This window comes from Trichosurus vulpecula, chromosome 1, assembly GCF_011100635.1.
Source record: "Trichosurus vulpecula isolate mTriVul1 chromosome 1, mTriVul1.pri, whole genome shotgun sequence".
NCBI classification, from domain to species: Eukaryota; Metazoa; Chordata; class Mammalia; order Diprotodontia; family Phalangeridae; genus Trichosurus; species Trichosurus vulpecula.
The window spans coordinates 147787601-147809042 of NC_050573.1; the positions used below are offsets into that span (position 1 = coordinate 147787601).

At 39.1% G+C, this 21442-nt stretch overlaps 1 protein-coding gene and 1 pseudogene across 1 annotated transcript in view; one reads left to right on the top strand and one right to left on the bottom strand.

Annotated features, from left to right (window-relative positions):
- VPS13B (vacuolar protein sorting 13 homolog B) overlaps positions 1 to 21442 on the bottom strand; it is a 1100792-nt gene that overhangs the window by 1064478 nt on the left and 14872 nt on the right.
- On the top strand, positions 19498 to 20568 carry LOC118854834 (annotated as a pseudogene).

The following is a 21442-nucleotide window of genomic DNA, read 5'->3' on the forward strand; positions in this document are numbered from 1 at the left end:
TTTATTCACATAGCTACCACTTTAATTCAGGCCCTCATCACCTCCTGCCTGGATTACTGATTGCAACAGCCTCCTAACTGATCTCCCTGCTTCAATTCTCTGCCACTCCAATCCACAGCTGTCTGAGTAATTTTTCTGGCTATGTCACTCCCCTGCTCAATCAACTCCAGGGGCTCTGTATTGCCTTTATGATTAAATATGTACTCCTTCTTATGGCTTTTAAAGATGTTCACAATCTGGCCCTAACCTATCTTTCCAGGATCATTATACATCACCTTCCTTCCTACTATAGTATAAGCAAACCATTAGATTATTCCTGACACAAAGCCCTCCATCTCCTGTCTCGGTGCCTTGGCCCATGAGGGATGAGGCCATCCCTCTTCATCTTTGCCTCCCAAGATAACAGCTCAAGCACATTCTACACAATGTCTTTCCTACATGATGCCTTTCATGATCAGTCAACTGTTAATGCTCTGCTTTACTGATTGTTGTCCTTCGTTCTCAAAGAAGACCAAAATGATTTCACTACGTTGAAGACAAAATACACTGTATCCAACTGTGCTGATCAGACCAATACAAGCTCAGAAGGCTCTACCACAGTTCAGACACAAACAGTCTACATGAATATTTGGAATGAAGATGTCTCTAAATTTGTGCATCTCATGTTTCTTTTGAGCTACTGCAATCCTGCTTTGCTCACAGAGCACAAGGCCTTCCTTCTTTGATGCAGGCAAGCCATGCTGGGCGGTCCTGTGCCAGTGTCTCCAACGTCACACAATAGATTCCAAAGTTCTTCAGAAAGACGTTGAGAGTGTCCTTGTTAACACTTTATCTGACCTCCATGTTAGCACTTGCCACCTGTGAGTTCTCCTTAAAATGGTCTTTTAGGCAAATGTGAGTTTAGTATTCAAACAACGTGGACATACCATTAGAATTGCACTCTCTGCAGTAGTGTTTGAAGAAAGTACCTCAGTGTCTGTTACCTTACCTTATAGGTCCTGCAGGTGATCTTCAGAATCCTCCTAAGACAATTCACATGGAAAAAATTCAGTTTCCTGGCACATTGCCCAGGTTTCACAGGCATACAACAGTGAGGTCAGCACAACGGCTCTGAACACTAATACTTCTTCACTCCCACACTTTTCTTTGGAGCCTCCCAGACACTAAGCTAATTCTGGCAATATGTGCATCAACCTCATCATCTATGTGTATACATCCCTGGAAAGTATACTGCCAAGATAAGTGAACTTATTCACAGTATTCAAAATTTCTCTATTTGCTGTAACTGATGGTTCCATGTATGGATGGGGGGGTGCTGGCTGGTGGAGAACCTATGTTTTCTTGGTGTTAACGGGTATCGACAAAGATGAAAACAGCATTAAACTCAGCTACCACATAGATGGTAAATTATTTCACTTGAAAAGGCTACAAGCCAAGACTAAAGTGGAAGAAGAGTTGGTACACAACTTTTTGTTCACAGATGATTGTGCACTCAATGCAGCCTCTGAAGCTAAGATGAAACAGAGTATGGATTGAGTCTCTGTCACTTGTGTTCATTTTGGCCTAAAAATTAACACTAAGAAAACACAGGTTCTCCCCCAGCCGGCACACCATCCATACATGGAATCATCAGCTCTCTTTTACTACCTATCTTTTATTTAACTACCTTTTATTTTGTATTTATTCCACATATACTTTGCTCACATATACTTATGTATATATTGTTTCTTCCAATAGAATAGAAGCTCCTCAAGTGCAGGGATTATTTCATTTTTCTGTCTTGATGTCTCCATTACCTATCACAATGTTTAATAATGGTAGTTGATTAACTGAAAGAGTAATTTAATTTAATAATTTAACTACCAAATTTCAAATTTGTTTCCCAGATTGTCAAAACACACATTAAATAAACTGTGCCACTGATGATATTTATTTGTTAAAGGCATAGGCAAAGTTCATTTTATACTCAAAGCTGATGACAATGTGAATAGTTGTGATTGGTAGTTTAAAAGTTACACTAAATAATTCTGCATATCAAATGAGAATTAATAGATTTCAACTTTGCTAGGAGAACATCTGAATAATTCAGACTATCTATAGCCTCACAGGGCAAAAAAACACAAGGCTGCTTCTTGCTGGAATATGAAAATAAACTGGAAAGGTATTCATGTTTCATTTTAAACCAAGTAGGTGATACTTTAAGAGGGAAAAAATCAACTTCACAAACACAATATGGGTTAAGTGAGGCTTTTAAGTGGAAAGCACAATGACTGAACAACGTAATACAGCAACCAAAAGAGTCAACACAATCTTAGGCTCTATCATGAATAACATTAACATCCAGGAATAAGAAAAAGATCCTCTCATTGTCCTCTGGCTGACTGGTCCACATTTGGAATAATTTCTCAATTACACAATATAATTTTTAAGGCTTTAGCTATCTACACAAATACTTATTATACCAATCAATTTTAAAGCACTGCAGTCTTTCAACCAACTAACTTTTTTTCAATAAATGGCACACAGATCACAAAGTTATCTATCTTTTCAAAATGACCACAGTGCCAATTTTTTTTCTCTCATGCAGAATGACAGGAAAAGCAATTACTCAATCTGTATTATTTTCTTAGTTTTCCAGTGATTAGAGTACCTTAGATCTAATGAGAACCATAAACCTTCAGCTTTGGCAAAAGTATAGCCTAGAAGAAAAGTTCATTATTTCTGTCATCTCTGGTCTAATTTATAAGGAAAGAAAGGGCAAAGATTTAAGAAGAGAAAAAAAAGTGAGTATCATCAAGAAACAAGGAGGGAGTGGATTCCAGGTGCCCAAGGGAAAAGGAAAATATAAACATTTCTGGAAAGGGGGAAAAAAGGTTGCTGCTGCTTCATATGAAAATGTGTTGGAACATATGCAAAAGTGAAGGTTAAAAATTGGCCAACAGGAGGGGGAGAAAATACAATTTAAAAGTAACTTGGGAAAAAGATATGAGTGTGGGAAAAAGAAAAATTTGGAAACATCTTCTAATCTTCTTATATGATGCCAAAAGGAGAAGCTGGGGGAGTATGCTGTATGTAAGGAGAAAAGAATGCATCTCCTTTTAAACTGCAGTGAAGCAAAGAGCAATCCGAACAATACCACTGAAGCCACACTGAAATTCTAATAGAAGATTTGGATTCAAGATGGTGAAAGAAGTTTAAATACACACTGTAAAACTATTAACAAGTACATCATTTACAACTTCTTAATTACACAGGTTATATTTATGGATACTTAAATTGTGAATGGACCTCTGGGTACTCAAGAAAAGATTTGGAATAAACTGTGTTGCTTAAATGAAAGATCTATCTGCACCTCTGGTTCATTTTATGATTGTTTAACATAACAAAGGTTTGCTTAGGTTAAAACTTGAAGAATCCTAATCTCTACCCTCAAAAATACTGAGAGTAGGAGCTCCGTACCGAGTCCCTCCAAAAACCTATAAAAAATGGCTCTGAACCAATTCTAGAACGGCAGAACCCACAGAACAGCAGAGGGAAGCAGGGCTCCAGCCCAGGACAGCCTGGATGGTCTCTGGGTGAAGTCTATTCCACACGGAGCTGGGAACGGAGTGGAGCAGAGCCCAGCCTGAGCGGCATGGAACAATCAAACTTGGAGTCGGGCGGATGGGGCCCCTAGCGCCCTGAATATGTGAGCTGCGGCAGTTACCAGACCCCTCGACCCACAAACACCAAAGACTGCAGAGAAGGTTAGTGGGAAAAGCTGTGGGAGTGGAAGGAGTTCCCAGTTCGGCTTCCAGCCCCAGGGGCAGAGGAGGTGGGGCAGCTACAGCTGTTGTTACTTCCGGCTCCAGGCTCACCTGGTGGGAGGAATTAAGTGGCGGATCAGAGCAGGAGTGCACAGCCTGCTGAAGATCTAAGCCCAGTCCGGGTTGGGGGTTGGGGAAGGAGCAGTGCTGGTGTGGCAGAGCTGGCACCTCCCCCCCAAACGTGGAACATAGAACTCGTTAGTCTACAAGCAGTCATACCCCACTGAAAAACTCAAGGGTCAAGTTAGTTGGTTGGGAATATGGCCAGGCAGCGAAAGCACACCCAGATTCAGTCTCAGACTTTGGATTCTTTCTTTGGTGACAAAGAAGACCAAAACATACAGCCTAAAGAAGACAACAAAGTCATAGAGCCTACAACAAAAGCCTCCAAGAAAAACATGAACTGGCCCCAGGCCACAGAAGAACTCAAGAAGGAGTTGGAAAAGCAAGTTAGAGAAGGAGAGGAAAAATTGAGAAGAGAAATGAGAAGGATGAGAGAAAACCATGAAAAACAAGTCAATGACTTGCTAAAGGAGACCCCAAAAAATACTGAAAAATACACTGAAGAAAACAACACCTTAAAAAACAGACTAACTCAAATGGCAAAAGAGCTCCAAAAAGCCAATGAGGAGAAGAATGCCTTGAAAGGCAGAATTAGCCAAATGGAAAAGGAGGTCCAAAAGACCACTGAAGAAAATACTACTTTAAAAATTAGATTGGAGCAAGTAGAAGCTGGTGACTTTATGAGAAATCAGGATATTATAAAACAGAACCAAAGGAATGAAGAAATGGAAGACAGTGTGAAATATCTCCTTGGAAAAACCACTGACCTGGAAAATAGATCCAGGAGAGATAATTTAAAAATTAATGGACTACCTGAAAGCCATAATCAAAAAAAGAGCCTAGATACCATCTTTCAAGAAATTATCAAGGAGAACTGCCCTGATATTCTAGAGCCACAGGGCAAAATAGAAATTGAAAGAATCCATCGATCGCCTCCTCAAATAGATCCTAAAAAGAAATCTCCTAGGAGTATTGTCGCCAAATTCCAGAGCTCCCAGATCAAGGAGAAAATACTGCAAGCAGCCAGAAAGAAACAATTTGAGTATTGTGGAAACACAATCAGAATAACCCAATATCTGGCAGCTTCTACATTAAGAGATCGAAGGGCTTGGAATGCAATATTCCAGAGGTCAATGGAGCTAGGATTAAAACCTAGAATCACCTACCCAGCAAAACTGAGTATCATGTTCCAAAGCAAAATATGGATTTTCAATAAAATAGAGGACTTTCAAGCTTTCTCAGTGAAAAGACCAGAACTGAATAGAAAATTTGACTTTCAAACACAAGAATCAAGAGAAGCATGAAAAGGTAATCAAGAAACGGAAATTGCAAGGGACTTACTAAAGTTGAACTGTTTTGTTTACATTCCTACATGGAAAGATGATGTGTATGATTCATGAGACCTCAGTATTAGGGTAGTTGAAGGGAATATGCATGTTTACATGTTTATGTATATATATAGGTGAATGTGTATGTATGTATATATCTATGTGTATATGTATGTATGTATATGTATGTATATATATGTGTATGTTTTATATGTGTATATATGTATGTATATATATATATATGTAAAAGAGAGAGAGCAGACACAGGGTGAGTTGAAGATGGAGCAACATACTGAGAGAGGGAGATAGGGAGAGATAGAATGGGGTGAATTATCTCGCATAAAGGTGGCAAGAGGAAGCAGTTCTGTGGGAGGAGGGGAGAGGGCAGGTGAGGGGGGAATGAGTGAACCTTGCTCTCATCGGATTTGGCCTGAGGAGGGAATACCATACATACTCAGTTGGGTGTCTTACCCCACAGGAAAGAAGAGGGAGGAAGATAAAAAAAAAAATAAAAGGGAGGGAAATGATGGAGGGGAGGGCAGATGGGGGTGGAGGTAATCAAAACAAACACTTTGGAAGGGGGACAGGGTCAAGGGAGAAAATTCAATAAAGCCGGATGGGTTGGGAGGGAGCAAAATGTAGTTAGCCTTTCACAGCATGAGTATTGTGGAAGGGTTATACATAATGGTACATGTGCGGCCTAGGTTGAATTGCTCGACTTCTTGGGGAGGGTGGGTGGGAAGGGAAGAGGGGAGAGAATTTGGAACTCAAAGTTTTAAAAACAGATGTTCAAAAACAAACAAAAAAAAGTTTTTGCATGCAACTAAAAAATAAGATACACAGGCAATGGGGCGTAGAAATTTATCTTGCCCTACAAGAAAGGAAGGGAAAAGGGGATGAGAGGGGAGAGGGGTGATAAAGGGGAGGGCTGACTGGGGAACAGGGCAACCAGAATATATGCCATCTTGGAGTGGGGGGAGGGTGGAAATGGGGAGAAAATTTGTAATTCAAACTGTTGTGAAAATCAATGCTGAAAACCAAATATGTTAAATAAATTTAAAAAAAATTAAAAAAATTAAAAAATAAAAAAAAATACTGAGAGTATCACAAGAGAGTTGGATCAGAAAAGGAAGAAACACAGATTCCAGTGTATTAACTATTCTAAAACACATTTTCTTATTTGGTTACCTTCACTAACTTTTTTTTTAACACTTGTTCAACTTACTGATAGGAATTACTTCAGGATTCTGACTACATGCAAACTATCATCACACCATTCAGTTTTTATAGCTTCAGAGAGAAAACTTTTCAAATAATTTTCTAATAAAGTTTAGTGCTTGAATTTATTACACAGAATAAGTCTTGGGCAACAAGTAATTTTTTGTATCATGAAATCATATTTTAATATAATAAGCTTTCTAAAGATAAACATTTTCACGCTCCTCAATCTATCTGCTTAATTTGACAGAACCGATCTCTCCTCCTGGGTTTCAGTGAAACTCCTCTTTTTAGGTTCTCCCACCTGTCAAACTATTCTTCCTCAGTCTTCCTGGCTAGCTCATCATCCATATCAAACCCCAAGGTTTCTGTTTCTCAAGGTTCTGTCCTAAGACCTCATCTTCTTCTATACCCCTCTTACTTGGCAATCTCATTGCTCCTATGGGTTTAATTATCACCTCTACGAAGATGATTCACAAGTACCTGAAGAGTACAAAATGTTAAACAAACACACAATTCTTTACACAGAATTGGAGAAACAAAACAGGGGCATGAAATAGTTAAATAATATGAGGCACTACTAATTACATTCATAAATTGCTTTAAAGTTTGCAAAGCATTTTCCTTCAAATTCCATTTATTAGGTAATACAAGTATTATTATCTTCATTTTACACATAAGGAAACTGAGGGTCCATCCAGTGTTTTAGGGGTCTTGTTCTGGGACATAGAGATAGGAAGATGAGTGTTAAAGCTGTGATTCCATTGGAAAAGGGGACTCCATCTATCAATCCCATTCAACAACTTCTCTGCAACATAGTCTTAAAGAACTCCCTAGTGTACTAAGAGGTTAAGTGATTTGCCCAGGTGTGACCAGAACAGCCTTTGTTTTCTTTGGGTGCTCAGTTTATCTCATTGGGTGCTCAGCCTGGTGCTCCTCTTCTGGGGCAGGAAGCCCAGAGACCCATGCCTGTGAGCAGAGAACTTCCTGTGTGATGAGTCATGGGGCTGGCTGAGGGGAGGTGTTGACTCCAGAGCCATGCCCTATTGGGTATTAACCTAGGGGAAGGGGCCAACTCAAGAACCAATCAGCCCTGGTCATTCAGGCGGCACTTGATGATGTCAAAAACTCTATAAGAGGGGAGAAGACAGCTTGAAGATCTCTTTTTCCTTTTCCGGTTGGCACAGGAGCAGTGGCAAGCGTGACTCTGGGCCAGTCCTTGCTCTCGGGCTGAGCCCAGATGTTGGTAACTATGAATTGTATTAGGTCTGTCTGTTGATATTTGTAATTTATTTGTATTTTGTTTTGAAGTTCGGGGTGCTGGTTCGTTTTCCCCGAACTAAATGAATGTTCTGAACCTCAGGGTGCTGGCTTTTTCCCCTGAAGTAAGTGAATGAATCTGTATTTGGTCTGTCTCTTGATGCTTGTAATTTGTTTGTATTTTGTTCTGAAGTTCAGGGTGCTGGTTTTTCCCCCGAACTAAATGAATGTTGCCTGTATGCTCCCCTGAACTAACTGAATGCTGGATTAAAGTAAGCTGGTCAACCCCTTCACCTTGCTTTCCTTTGTTTAAGCAGATAAAAAGAACCTGTGCTTTCCCGGCGTGCGCGGCAGCCTCCTGGGTGCTGGCTGTGGGGGGATCTTACGCCCCCACAGAAGCTGCTAGCTGGGTTGTTAAAACACCAGGGTAATAAAGCCAGTACGTGGCAGAGACAGGACTTGAACTGAGGTCTTTCCTGGCTCCAAGGCCAGCTCTCCATCCATTGCACCATGCCTATTACACTTCACCATCTTAAATATCATAACCAAAAATGTTTATCCTAATCATAGTAAAAATTAAATATATGAAGAATTTCTATTTTTCACATTATTATAAGAATACATCTATATTGGAAAGATACTGCAAATGAACAACGAGCTGAAAAGGAGAAGAAAAACACACTGAACTGCCTTTGGGAAACAGCAGTTTGTAAAGACTACCATAATTTCCCTGAAACTAATATCCAGTTTTTTAGCAGTAATAATCTTCTAGTAATATAGTATGGTGGCAGAGAATCAAGGAATAATAACAGTTGCCAAAGACTTAAAGTTGAAAGTTACTCCAAGGTAAATGGAAAGGTTCAAAACCTGAGAGAAGTGGTATAAAAAGTATCACAGAGACATATAACCAGAAAGAAAACAGGTCAGTTATGTAGAAGGAATAAGGGATGACAAAAAGACAATCCTTCTGCTCTACTGGTATCCACGCAATGTCAAGATCACTAGAAAGATTGTTCTAAGTGTGTTAAATTAATCTATTGTGGAGGAATTATGGGAATATATGGAAAAGAACCTCACAGAACGAACAGACACAGGAGGGTCAAAATCCGCATTACGCGAGAAAGAACCAACACTGACAAGATAAGAAATCCAAAGTTCTGAAGAAATTATGTTTATCAGAAAATTAACAAAAAATAATGTTATGGCTAACCTGAAAAGGAAGATTCCTACAAGCTGCGGGGAATAGTAAGGACTTCTCAAAGGAGGTGGCATAAAGTTGGTTGGGGTTTAAAGAATGGACAGGAATTCAACAGAGAAAGACATTAGAAAGAAAAGGGAAAGAAGTTAGAGACAGAAAGACTCAAGAAGTAAGAAACAGAGAAAGAAGAGATAGGGAGAATGACATCAGAAGCACAGATAAAAGAAATCAGAGACCAGAGGAAGGGGAACAGAAAGGTTTAACTACTGAGAGTCTTTACAGAAGGAAAGAGGCAAGCCGAGGGAGCTGATGCCTAGATGGCCTTTATTTTCTTGGTAAAGAAGAAGGCAAAGTCAGATTTAGTGATGAAAGGGGTTATCTGCTAATAAAGAAAAAGAGAGTTATATCTATGGAACTGTCAATCATAGAAAAAACTGGAATAATCACCATGGGGAAAGCAATAAGGCATATTAACAAAAGACGAGTAAAAAGACTTCCAAAAAGGCAGGAAGGTCATGCCTGAAATTATATAGCATGGATTTGTATGAACAAATGAATAAAGTATTTATTAAGCACTTACATTATATGCAAAGCACTAGGGATACAAATAGAAAAATAAGATGGTCCTGGATCTCAATGAGCTTGTTTCTAATGGAGAAGACAACACATACAGAAGGTTTCAGCTGCAAGTCAAGTGGAAAGATCCCATAGTCATTAGGGTACAGCAGTCAAAGCAGAAGATAATGCCTCTTCTTTAATGTCATTTCCACTGATAAAATCACTTTCTAATGTTGAACTATACTAGCATGAAGTGCCAAGGACTTTGGTGGTAAGAACTTTCTTTTCTGGTTTTTCAGTAGCTGTGGCTGCAGCCCCTGAAGGAATAAGTGTTCTTTCCCAGGATGATGGCTGAGGGCATTGGGCTGGAAGCACTGTTACTCCCAAGGCTCTTGGGTTCAGGGTCCTGGACTGTCTCCATCAGGGTCTGAAGAGAAATGGTACTACAGGTGGTGATGATGACTTTCCTTGACTTGGTTGTCTCCTGTTTCTCTATCAAGATGCCTCGTCTACCCTGCGCATGACAGTCAGCTGACAGCTGGTAGGGATAGTTTGACCCTTCTCCACAGATATAGCTTCCCCAGATTGACTGATCTGTAGAGTATGTAAAGAAGTATGTAATAAGGGTGGAAAGGTAGGTTGGGACTTTTCTTTAAATGCAGAAGAGTTTTTATGTGCTCCCAGAATTAGCAAAAAGTGACCAAGTTTACTGAGTAGGTGAGTGACATGATCATTTTAGAAAAAATAATTTAGGCAGCTGAGTAGAGGATGGTTTAGAGTAGGACAATATTTGAGGAAGGGAGACCAATTAGAAGGCTATTACGGCAGACCAGGTGAGAGGTAATGAGGGCCTAAACTACGGTGGCTGTGCAGGTGGAGAGAAGGGGACAAATGCTAAAGATTTATGGGTGTTGAAATGAATTTGACAACTAACTAGATATGTGGAGTGAGGGAGACTGAGGAGTGAAGGATAACACCCAAAGTTGTGAGCCTGGTGGAAGGAGGATGGTGGTATCCTCAACAGTAATAAGGCAGTTTGGAAGAAAGGTGGATTTGCGAGTAACAGTAATGAATTCTGTCTTGGACAGGTTGAATTTTCACTGCCTATAGGACATTACGTTCAAAATGTCCAAAAAGCAATTGAGGAGGTCAGGAGAGAGAGTAGGATTGAATACAAAAATCTAAGAGTCATCTGCAGAGATAATTCAACTCATGGAAGCTGATGAGGTCACCAAGTAAGAAAGTGCTAGAAATTAAAAAAAGATCCAGGGTTCACTCACAGCAAAAGTGTGTGATATAGATAATTATCCAGCGAAAATGTCTGAAAAGGAGCAGTCAGAAAGGTGGAAGAGAAAGAGAGCAGTTTCAGCTGAATGATAAGGCCAAATGACCTAAGAGCTGAAAATGAGCTAAGAGGAAATGAGGCAGTGAATAGCAACTGGAGTGAATGTTTTCCAGGACTTTGAGAAAGAAAAGAGGAATTTAGGAGGATGGCTTGAGTGAATGGTAGAGTCTAGTGAGGGTTTCTTCAGTAAATAAGAGATTTGAATGTGTTTGTAAGCAGCAGAGAAGGAACCAAGCGACAAGAAAACAATAAAAACTAGAGAGACAAAGGAGAATCAAAGTGAAAGAAGGGCAAGCTGCTGGCAAAGAGGAGAAAACAAGACACATGCAGAGAGATTGGCCTTGGGAAGGAGAGGAGACACCTATTCATTGGGAACTGGAATAAAGGAGAAAATGAGGGATAAAGGGATTGTAAGACGTAAAGAAAAAAGAGCTAATGGCAAATGGCCTTAATTTTCTTCAGTAAAATATGAGGCACCGTCCTAGAATGGGGGAGGATGTGAGTGGGTTGAGAAAAGAAGATTTGCAGCAGTCAATTTGATAACAGGATAGAGAATTAGGGAGGATTCAAAGGATTGCTTTGCTTCAGGGAGATCCTAGATAACACTAGATAACATAAATGACTAAAATTTATGGTAAACAGAAACAAAACTTGGCTTAAAGTTAAGTGTTTTACATTAGTTTCCTTGGTTCCTGTCTTTTTATTTACTGGAGTTCTTCTCTTTCTTTTAAAGCCCAAATGCTTGTTAGGTCAGAAGCCTTTGAGTTCAGCAGGTCTTTTTTCTTCTTTCATTTTTTCCTATACTGGGAAAGGCAAATTTGTTTTAGATTTTCACAACTCAAGAAAAATGAATGTAGGTTATGCCGGTAGGGAGGGGTGGGGAAGTGGGGGTGGGGTGTGGGTCTGGAGTCCCACTCAAATTAAAAAGAGAAGATTTTAGTTCCAAAAGAGAATCTTTAAGAATGTTATGAGTAAATGAAAATATTGGATCATAATGGAAGAGCCAGTAGAACCTTAACTATAGTTTTCATTGCTGTAGAACCTATAATTTTTATGTATAAACTCTGCAAATAGAAAAATAATGGTTTGGTACTATGTAGCACGGGCAGCCACAGTGGATAGAGCACCAGGCCTAGAGTCAGGAAGATCGGAATTCAAATATGGCCTCAGATACTTACTAGCTGGGTGACCCTGGACAAGTCACTTAACTGTTTACCTCAGTTTCTTCATCTGTAAAATGAGCTAGAGAAGAAAATGGCAAACTACTCTGGTATCTTTAACAAGAAAACCCCAAAAGAGATCACAAAGAGTCAGATACAACTGAAAAACAACTTCCCCCATTAGAACATAACTTTCTTGAGGGCAAGGACTGTCTTTCTTTTTGTTTAAATTTATATCCCCAATGTTCAAGATAGTGTCTAGCACATAAGTAAGCACTGAACAAACGGATGTTTCCTTCCATCTGCAACTTCGCCTCCTAGCTTTTCCTCCCTACTCCCTTCCATTGCCCTTGTTGACGTCAAAGTATCATTAACTCTTCCAGTTATCCCTGCCCTCACAGTTTCTCAGACCCATGTTTCAGCTGGTACTACTGTACCTTTGAGCTTTTCAACTCCGAGCTTCCTCTTCCTGACCATAATTGTCCTTCTACCTCTCTCCTAGTCTCATTCTTCTTGAGCCTGAACTTTGTGTTATCATGACCTTTAGCTTCTTGATTCCTCAGTATTTTGAGTTCATATCCTGTTTCAATTGCATCTCTAGCCAGCTTAGAACTCCATGGTCAAGCCATACTCCAAATGCATTTCCCCCTCTGAACCACGCTTTTGTTAATCTTCATCTGAAAGTATCCCCTACTGTCTACTTTCCCTGATACTGTTGAGCCAGTCACAGGTGACCAAGAAAAATCATACTTATTTAATCCACTACAAATCCAGGAGGCAGCATATGCCGGGCAAGTCAATCCACCACCACCATTTTCCCTCAGACCTTGATGGAGACTGCACAGGACCTTAAATGGACGAGCCTTAGAAATAGCAGTGTCCCCCACCCCCCGAACCACCAGACATGTTTCTGGACCAGTTCCCAAAGTCATCATCGAGAGGAAGAGATCACTGTGGAGAATGAGTCCATCTTCCCCAAATGCTAGACATTCTTATAATTGTTATGTCAACACAGTTCCAAACTAGTGTTCTCTCCATTTGCTAATATGAAAGTCAATTACTTACGCAAAGTCAAATATCAGATTAATAGAAAAAATAAGTTATAATGATAATCTTCTAAATTTTCTAAAATGGGGAGATGGGTGAACAAGGAGCAAAGGCAGAAGGTAAAAGAAAGGCATCAAAAGGAAAAGAAAGTAATAAATGTCCAATTAAAATAAATACTTTATACTGATCATTCCAATGAGACTTGTATCACCAGAGGGTTTTCATCAATTGGGTAAGCCAATTATGGCATAAATGTAATGGAATATTATTGTATCTTTTTTTTAAATGTTAAAATGGTTTCTTAAAAACATGGCAAGATTTGTATAAACAGTGAAATAAGTAGTCAGAAGAACTGATAAAATAACAACACTGTAAAAAACAATAATAATAACCACAAATATGAAAGATTTAAGAACTCTGATGAACATAATGACTACGGTTCTGGAGAGAGACTCAAAATTCAGGATGAGATAAACCTTTCTGAACACAACCAATGCGGAAATTTCTTTCCTTTGCCTATGCATATTTATTACAAGTGCTTTCCCAGCCTCACAATCTGGACAGACAGGGAAGGTAGGAGAGCAAGGATAGGATAACAAAAAAAGAAAAATTTAAAAGAATGGTCATTGAGGCATCCTAAACAAAATTATAGCCAAGAGAGCAGAAGGAGACCCAGAAAGCAGCACAGACAAGAAAGACAGTTTCGAAAGCTACAGACTGAATAAGGTAAAAGAAGATGCCTTTCTTTTTTAAATTATGAACTTAAATATTAAATAAAATGGTTATTTCCATATCAGTAGTAGAACAGAAAGAGGACTGCATGTGAAATTGTACATCTCTATTATGTACAACTTACATTTCTTCTTAAATATATAATAAAAGTTCAAGAAGGAAGGCACCACGGTTAGGGAGTACTGGGAAAGGCTTCTTGTAGAAGGCATAAAATTGCAAAAGTGGTGGATTTGAACCCAGGTCTTCTGACTCCAAATCCAAAGCTGCTGCCATTTCATCACATTTATGTAGCTCATGTGAGTATCTCCTCAAAACCATAATATAGGCAAGGCTCAGAGAGCCTAAATTACTTGGCCCACCTTAGTAAGGGACAGAGCCAGAATTCAAACTGATTTTCTAGTTTGGGCAGCTAGGTAGCACAGTGGATAGAGCACCAGGCCTAATCCAACCTCAGATACTTTCTAGCTGTGTGATCCTAAGCAAGTCATTTAACCCTGTTTGCCTCAGTTTCCTCATCTGTAAAATGAGCTAGAGAAGGAAATGGCAAACCACTCCAAATGGGGTTCAGTCCGACATGACTGAAAATGACTGAACGATAAAAAATTCCAAGTCCTATTCCACTTGCTACCTCCAATTTCACTAGTATAAAGAACTTCTCATGTGGAAATTATCTGAACTAATACAAATTTACAAGTACTCCTCAACTTAAAGCCTTAGAAAGTTGCCTGGGGCAATAGAAAGAATAACTGATTTGCCCAGGGTCACAAAGCCAACATGTAACAGAATCCAAACTTGAACCCAGAGCTTCCTAATTTGGATGCCACCTTTGAATCCACCACACCATGTCTTCAGGAATTTTAACAGACTTCCTCTTCAACATTTTTGTGTTATTCTCATCACAAGTACCTCCTCTAGATAAACTTCATAAACATGATGGGGAAATTCATCATGACCCAAAAAAAACTGACATTCTGATATTACTTTGACTATGATTAAGTTCACAGAATCTAGACATTTGAAGAGAATTTGGAAGCCATTTTATCCAATTTATTATTGCTCCCCCAAATAGACTGCAAGCTCCTGAAAGGCAGAAAAGTCTTTATTCATTTTTGCATGCCCACAATGAATGGCACAATGCCTTACCCAAAAATATTTAATCAAATTGAAGGTTGTTCAGCAATATTACATCTTAGTGGTGGTATTCTTGTTTGGAATATGACATTCAACTTCAGGCTTTTCAAAATATCTTTAGAACATTTTAGCTAAAAGATTTTCATATCTTTTTATAACTCCATCCCACAATTCTACCCCAATTCAATAAACAAGTTTTTTGTTGCTTTAAAAAAACAAAGGTCTTTTATTCAGTTTGTGCAAATCCAAATTTAATGATAAAGTAAAATTCAAAAAATTGCTGAATCAACAGAGTCTATTTGGCCAGTAAACACAAAATGAGTGACAAATCAAGCCATGCTTTTTTGTCAAGAATAGCAAAAGAAATTTAACAAAAAGCATACTCATCAACATTGTTATTACTCAAAGATAGGAGACTATCACTGGCACTATACAAGTGTTAATCTCTAAGGGTGTACATACCATTGAATAATTTGTCCAAATGTCAATTGTAATTTTCAAAAAATCCTTTCTACTCCAGAATTTTAAACATCTGTAACAAATACTTGTTTGGGGAGTGCTTTACATTCATGACATTTGACCTTTTGCTGTACGCACCAGAAAAGTCAAGTTTCAAATACCACGCAAGCAGGAAATCTGATCATTCCAGCAGTAGCCATCTGCATGGTTCAATATCAAATATTAGTTCTGGGTTGCACAAAGTCATGTGTTACGAATCTCTTTCTGCAGCCTCTATAATTAGTTGTAATTTGCTTCTTCTAAAATGTGTTTCTTATGGGACATCTGGCCTTGAAACTTCCACCTTCTCATTGAAAAAATACTTAGTGTCTGGATTTTTTTTTTACTATGAAGCACTGCATGGGTGGCATAACCAAGTCCAGATTTTTCCAAAAAAATAAATCTCTAAATTCCAGGAATAGATTGATTCTCATTGAAACTGATTTAAATATTATAGAATATAAATTTAATGTACAAATTCAATGTAATTATTTACAGATTTCTAAATCATGTTGCCAAAAATTTAAAAGCACAGTGTATAAATTATAAAATCTCCACAGGAACATGTCACTTGCCTGTGTATTTCTAAAAATTATAAAACCTAAGTTAAATTATAAAATGCAGATTTGAAATAAAGGATTTGCATAAGAAAAGGATCTCAACTGAATTTAAAACTCTGAGACACAATCTATTTTAATGTAATAACTAGAACAGTTCAACAATGACCCTAAACAATTTCATAATACTTAGAGCTATATTTAGGTTATACCAAAATTATCCTACTAATGAAAATGAGCACTCTCATTTTAACATCACTTAGGAATTGATATAACTCTAGAAGAGCTTCCTCTGAAAAATTAAAGTTAATTAAAGGTTATTAAAAAAACTCCAAGGCAATAAAAAATTAAGATGTTTGTTGTAGAAAGAATATTAATACTATGACAGAAACTAGAAATAATATTAAATAGCTTTGAGATTTATTTGCTTTGCTTCCTAACAGAAAGGTTTTGGTAGATCAACACTAGTGCCCCTGGGAAGAAGAGTGTGGCTCAATAAATGTGAGTGAGAATGGAGAAAAAATAGACTACTAAAAAAAAATTCTGGGTCATGAACTAGAAAATTTTAATTTATTTTTCTCCATGTAAGCTATTTTATCTTGATTTAGAAATGCTCTCAATTGAAAATTCAGAAGCTATGTACCAAAAATTAAATAACATTAACCTATACTCTGATCCACAGTAGGCACCACTCCAATTTATACATATTATTAGCCACCAAAAACTGTGGATGTTTTAGAAGGAACCTATACTAAAACCGCCCCTAAGCCTCAAAATCCTAATCCTCCCAAATATTTTTCTACAGCTGAACCTGAGAAAGATTTAGAGTGACCAACTGTCAGGTTTAAAATGAAAACAAAAGAAAACTAGGTTGAAAATATAATTATACCTCTTTTTTCAGTCCACAATCACAGTAATATGTGTATATACTGTGGCCCATATATGGAAACCAGTATGTTGTCTTCCTATAAAAGAACAATCATAGGATCACGGAATTCAAGATTTAAAAGGGAACTTGGAGTAATCTACCCCAACCCTTACCCAAAGAATGTATACCAACAAGTGGTCATCCCCATTCTCCTGTTTGATGATTTTTATCTCTCTCCACCCCTCTCCTCCACAGCCCATCCAACAGCCTTGCCACCACACTTTTTCTCCTCCCTCTCTCCAACACCAATTCTGGAACCAAGAACTGTGATTAAATCAAACTATTGTTCTGAGGTGTGTCGATCTACTCCCCTAGGGCTCCACTCAACATCCTACAATTTCAGGACCAAAGTTTCCTTTCCTGAATACCCCTTTCCTATGAGTACTATCTCCCTCAATTAGACTATAAGCTTCTTGAGAGCAAGGTGATTCTTCATTTTTATATTTTTAAGCCTTCTCTACATGAAGACTTCCAGATATCTGATGGGCAGGCCCTACAAAGGATAATACCAATTCATGCTAAGAAATTCATAAAAGATAAGAGAGTATTAACAATACTAAGTAAACTACAACCTTCCCTAAAGTGGGCTAAAAATATCCAATGGTGACAGATAAAGTGGGAAACAGGTATGTAACAGCAATTTAAAAGTTAGAGGGGGAAAGGAGCCAAGATAGCTAAGTAGAAGAAAGAAGTCCCCTAGCTCCTCCCCCTAAAACTCCTCCAAAGATACCAGACCCAATCTTGATGGGGAAATTCAAGAAAAGTCATAGTGAGTCAATCTTCTGGCTGAGGTCAGCACAACAAGAGAGAAGGAGAAGCAGTGAAGACAGGGTCTAGCCAAGGGCTACTTGGAGTATTCCAGTACCCAGAGACTTAAAGAGGACCAAGGCTATGCACCAGAACAAGATACAGCAACAGACTGATGCCAGGATACCATTACCTCATGCATGACCTAACTGGCAACTTTGTCACTCACTACCCAAGTTCCACGTCAGAGACGCAGGATGGACAGAGAAGTGGACCTGAACCCAGAGGTGTTTCAGGATAAAGAGCTATTGCAGGCCCTGGTATACATCCTGAGCAAGGAACAGTCAGAACAAGAAGCAGCTGTGAGGCTCTGACTCCTGAAGCAGAGCAGCTTCTCAATTCCAACTATTAACCCAGTCTAAAACCCACAGAGAAACAACCAGAGCAGAAATCCCAGACTAAAGGAGGGCCTGCAGTTCTGTCACTCTGAACCATCAGGGCTTTCTAGTTGGCAGTCTATCAGCAATCTAATGAAACTCCAAAAGGAGAAAAACCCACAAGCCTGTTTCTCAGACCTAAACCTAGGTCAGGAACTTACAGAACTTAGATCAGAGTGGCAGGAATCTGATTTGCCTCTGGAGAAGACCACTTTGGGAGCAATGAAAGCTTGCAGGTGGTGGAATAAAACAATAATAACCCAGGAAAGAAAGCCACAGGACCATATTCCCTCCAGAAGAATAAGGATAAGGATATTTCAAGAAAACTGCCCAAACCTCTTAGAACCAAAGGGAAGAAGGTAAAAATAAAAAATCCACAGGTCATCTCCTGAAAGAAATCCCAAAATGAAAATTTCAAGGAATATTATAGCTAAAAGTCCAGGGCTTCTGGGTCAAAGAAAAAAATAATGCAAGCATTCAGAATGAATTCAAATATTGAGGAGCCACAGTAAGAATTATACATGATTTAGCAGCCACTACTATAAAGGAGCAGAGAGCTTGAGATACAATATTCCAGAAAGCAAGAGAGATAGGCTTAGAGTGAAGAATAATTTATGCAGCCAAACTAAGTAAAATCCTACAGGGAAAGAGATGGATCTTTAATGAAATAGAGGACTTTCAAGCATTCCTGATGAGAAGACCAGAACTATGTGGAAACTCTCATGAACAAACACAGGAGTCAAAAGAAATATTAAAAAGTAAACATAAATGAACAGTCACAAGGGACAAAACAAGGATAAAATGCTTATGTTCTAATATGAGAAGATATGTGTCTCCTCTGAAACTTATTATCCTTAGAGATCATAGAGGGAATCAAATTAGAAAGAAAGCCTGGGGGTGGTTTTGCTATGTCTTAATGATCCTAAAAGAAAAATGGAAAGGAAGAACAGGAATATACTAGGGAAAGAAAGGAAAGAAAAGTTAGGGGAAATTATTTCACATAATTGGGATATATGAGTCTATAAAATCATAGGAAAGGGATGAGGGGAAGAGCTGACACTTAACCTCGGGAGCAAGTGTGCACACACATACACAGAGTCTGGTATAGAAATGCATTTTATTCAATGGGGAAGCAAGGAAAGGGCTGAAGATGATACATTAAGTGAGGAATTAGTTCTAAATAAAACTAACTATGAATAAGGAGGTACAAAATAAGAAGGTAGTATTTTTTGTTGTAGCAAAGAATTGGAACTGAAAGAGTGTCAATCAACTGTGAATGGCTGAAAAAGCTGAGGAATATAAATGTTACGGAACATTATTGTGCTGTAAGAAATAATGAAAAGGGGTCCAGTTGTCTTTCTTTTGGAGCATCCCACGTTGGGGGGACACCTGGCTCCCCCACCTTCACTCCATGGGGCTGCCTGCCCCCCAACTCCTCCATGCAGTAGTTGCACAAGCCCAAGTGACTGGAACCTTTGAAGGACATGGCAAGATTGGTGGCCCCGGCAGGAGGTACCTGCAATGGGGCCTCCCTCGAGTGGGGGGGTTTCAAGGAGAATATCCAGAGTGGAGGCTCAGCAATGATTAATATAGAAAATATGGATGACACATCAGGATCTAACTTCAAAGATATGAGGGAGCCGCACCAGCGGGCCCGTGAAGAAGAGCTTAATATTGATACAACTGCTGCTGAGGAGGATGGAGAATTACTGGGAATGAAGGGTTTAAAGAGACAGCTGAATTGACAGGTGGCTGATCAAATGTGGTAGGTGGGAAAGAGAAAGGCCTCCAAGGCCTTCAACCTCTATGCTAATATCGACATCCTCAGGCCTTACTTTGATGTGCAGCCTGCCCAAATTCAAAGTCAGCTCCTGGAGTCCATGATCCCTGTCAAGATGGTCAACTTTCCCCAGAAAATTGCTGGTGAACTCTATGAGCCTCTCATGCTGGTGTTCACCCTGGTTGCCATTCTCCTCCATGAGATGAAGACATCTGATACCATTATCCGGGAAGGCACCCTGATGGGCACTGCCACTGGCATGTGCTTTGGCTACTGACTGGGCATCTCATCCTTCATTTACTTCTTGGCTTACCCGTGTGATGCATAGATCACCATGCTCCAGATGCTGACACTGCTGGGCTATGGACTCTTTGGCCATTGCACAGTTCTCTTCATCACCTACAACTTCCGTCTCCATGCCCTCTTCTATCTCTTCTGGCTGTTGACGGGTGGGTTGTCCACCCTGCGCATGGTGGCAGTACTAGCGTCAAGGACAGTGGGTTCCACACAGCAACTGCTTCTCTGCGGGGCCCTTGCCACCCTGCACACACTCTTCTCACTCCACCTGCACTTTGCCTACCACAAAGTTGTGGAGGGAATCCTGGACACCCTTGAGGGTCCCGACATCCCTCCCATCCAGAGAGTGCCCCGGGACATTCCCATTGCTGGGCTTCCTATTGCTGTGCTCAATGCCACAGCATCGTGGGGAAGAGGACTGAAGGACAGTGTTGGTGAAAAAAAAAGAAAAAGAAATAATGAAAAGAATTGTTTCTAAAAAACCTAAGAAGACCTTTGTGAACTAATGCAGAATAACGTGAACAGAACCAGAAGGACAATTTATACAAAGACAACAATTATTATAAAGATGAAACAATTTTGAAAGACTTAGGAACTCTGGTCATCATAATGACCAACCATAATGATGCGACATGCTACCCATCTCCTGAAAGAGTTGTGAAAGACCCAGAGTGCAAAATGAGACATCTTTGTTTAAACATGGCCAATGTGAAAATTCATTTTGATTGACTACATATGTTTATAACAGGATTTTTTTTCCTTTATTTCTCAAACGGATGGAGAATAGGGTGGAAGGAAGATTTTTGCTAAATGAAAAAACAAATTTAAAAAAAACTGTTAAAGCTAGAGTTGTCAGCTTGAAACCTGTTGAGGCAAAAACACTTAAGAAGGGGAGGATAGTAAGGTTAATTGTCATCAATACAACACCCCATCCAAGGTACATTTTTATGGCACTGGTATACTAGTCATGGTCCCTCTCTACTCTTGGGCAACTGGGACTGAATAGCAGTGACAAGGGACTTACTAACATCCAAGGCAGCGCCTGCCATTTTTTTTAATAGTTCTAATGGTTAAAGTTTTTCTTTATATTAAGCCAAAATCAATCTTCCTAAAATTTCTATTCCTCTTAGTCCTGACTTCCAGAAGAAAATGAGATAAATTGAACCTGCCTTTCATATACCTCATTCCTATCCAAAAAGATAATCATTAAGTCCCATTAAAAACCAACTAAAATATCAACACACTTTAAAAGAGATCTACTAGCAATATAAAGGTTAAGTAGCTTGTCAGCTACATTAACTAATAAATGAACATTACTATCTATCTATTACTATCTATCTATGAATGTCTAT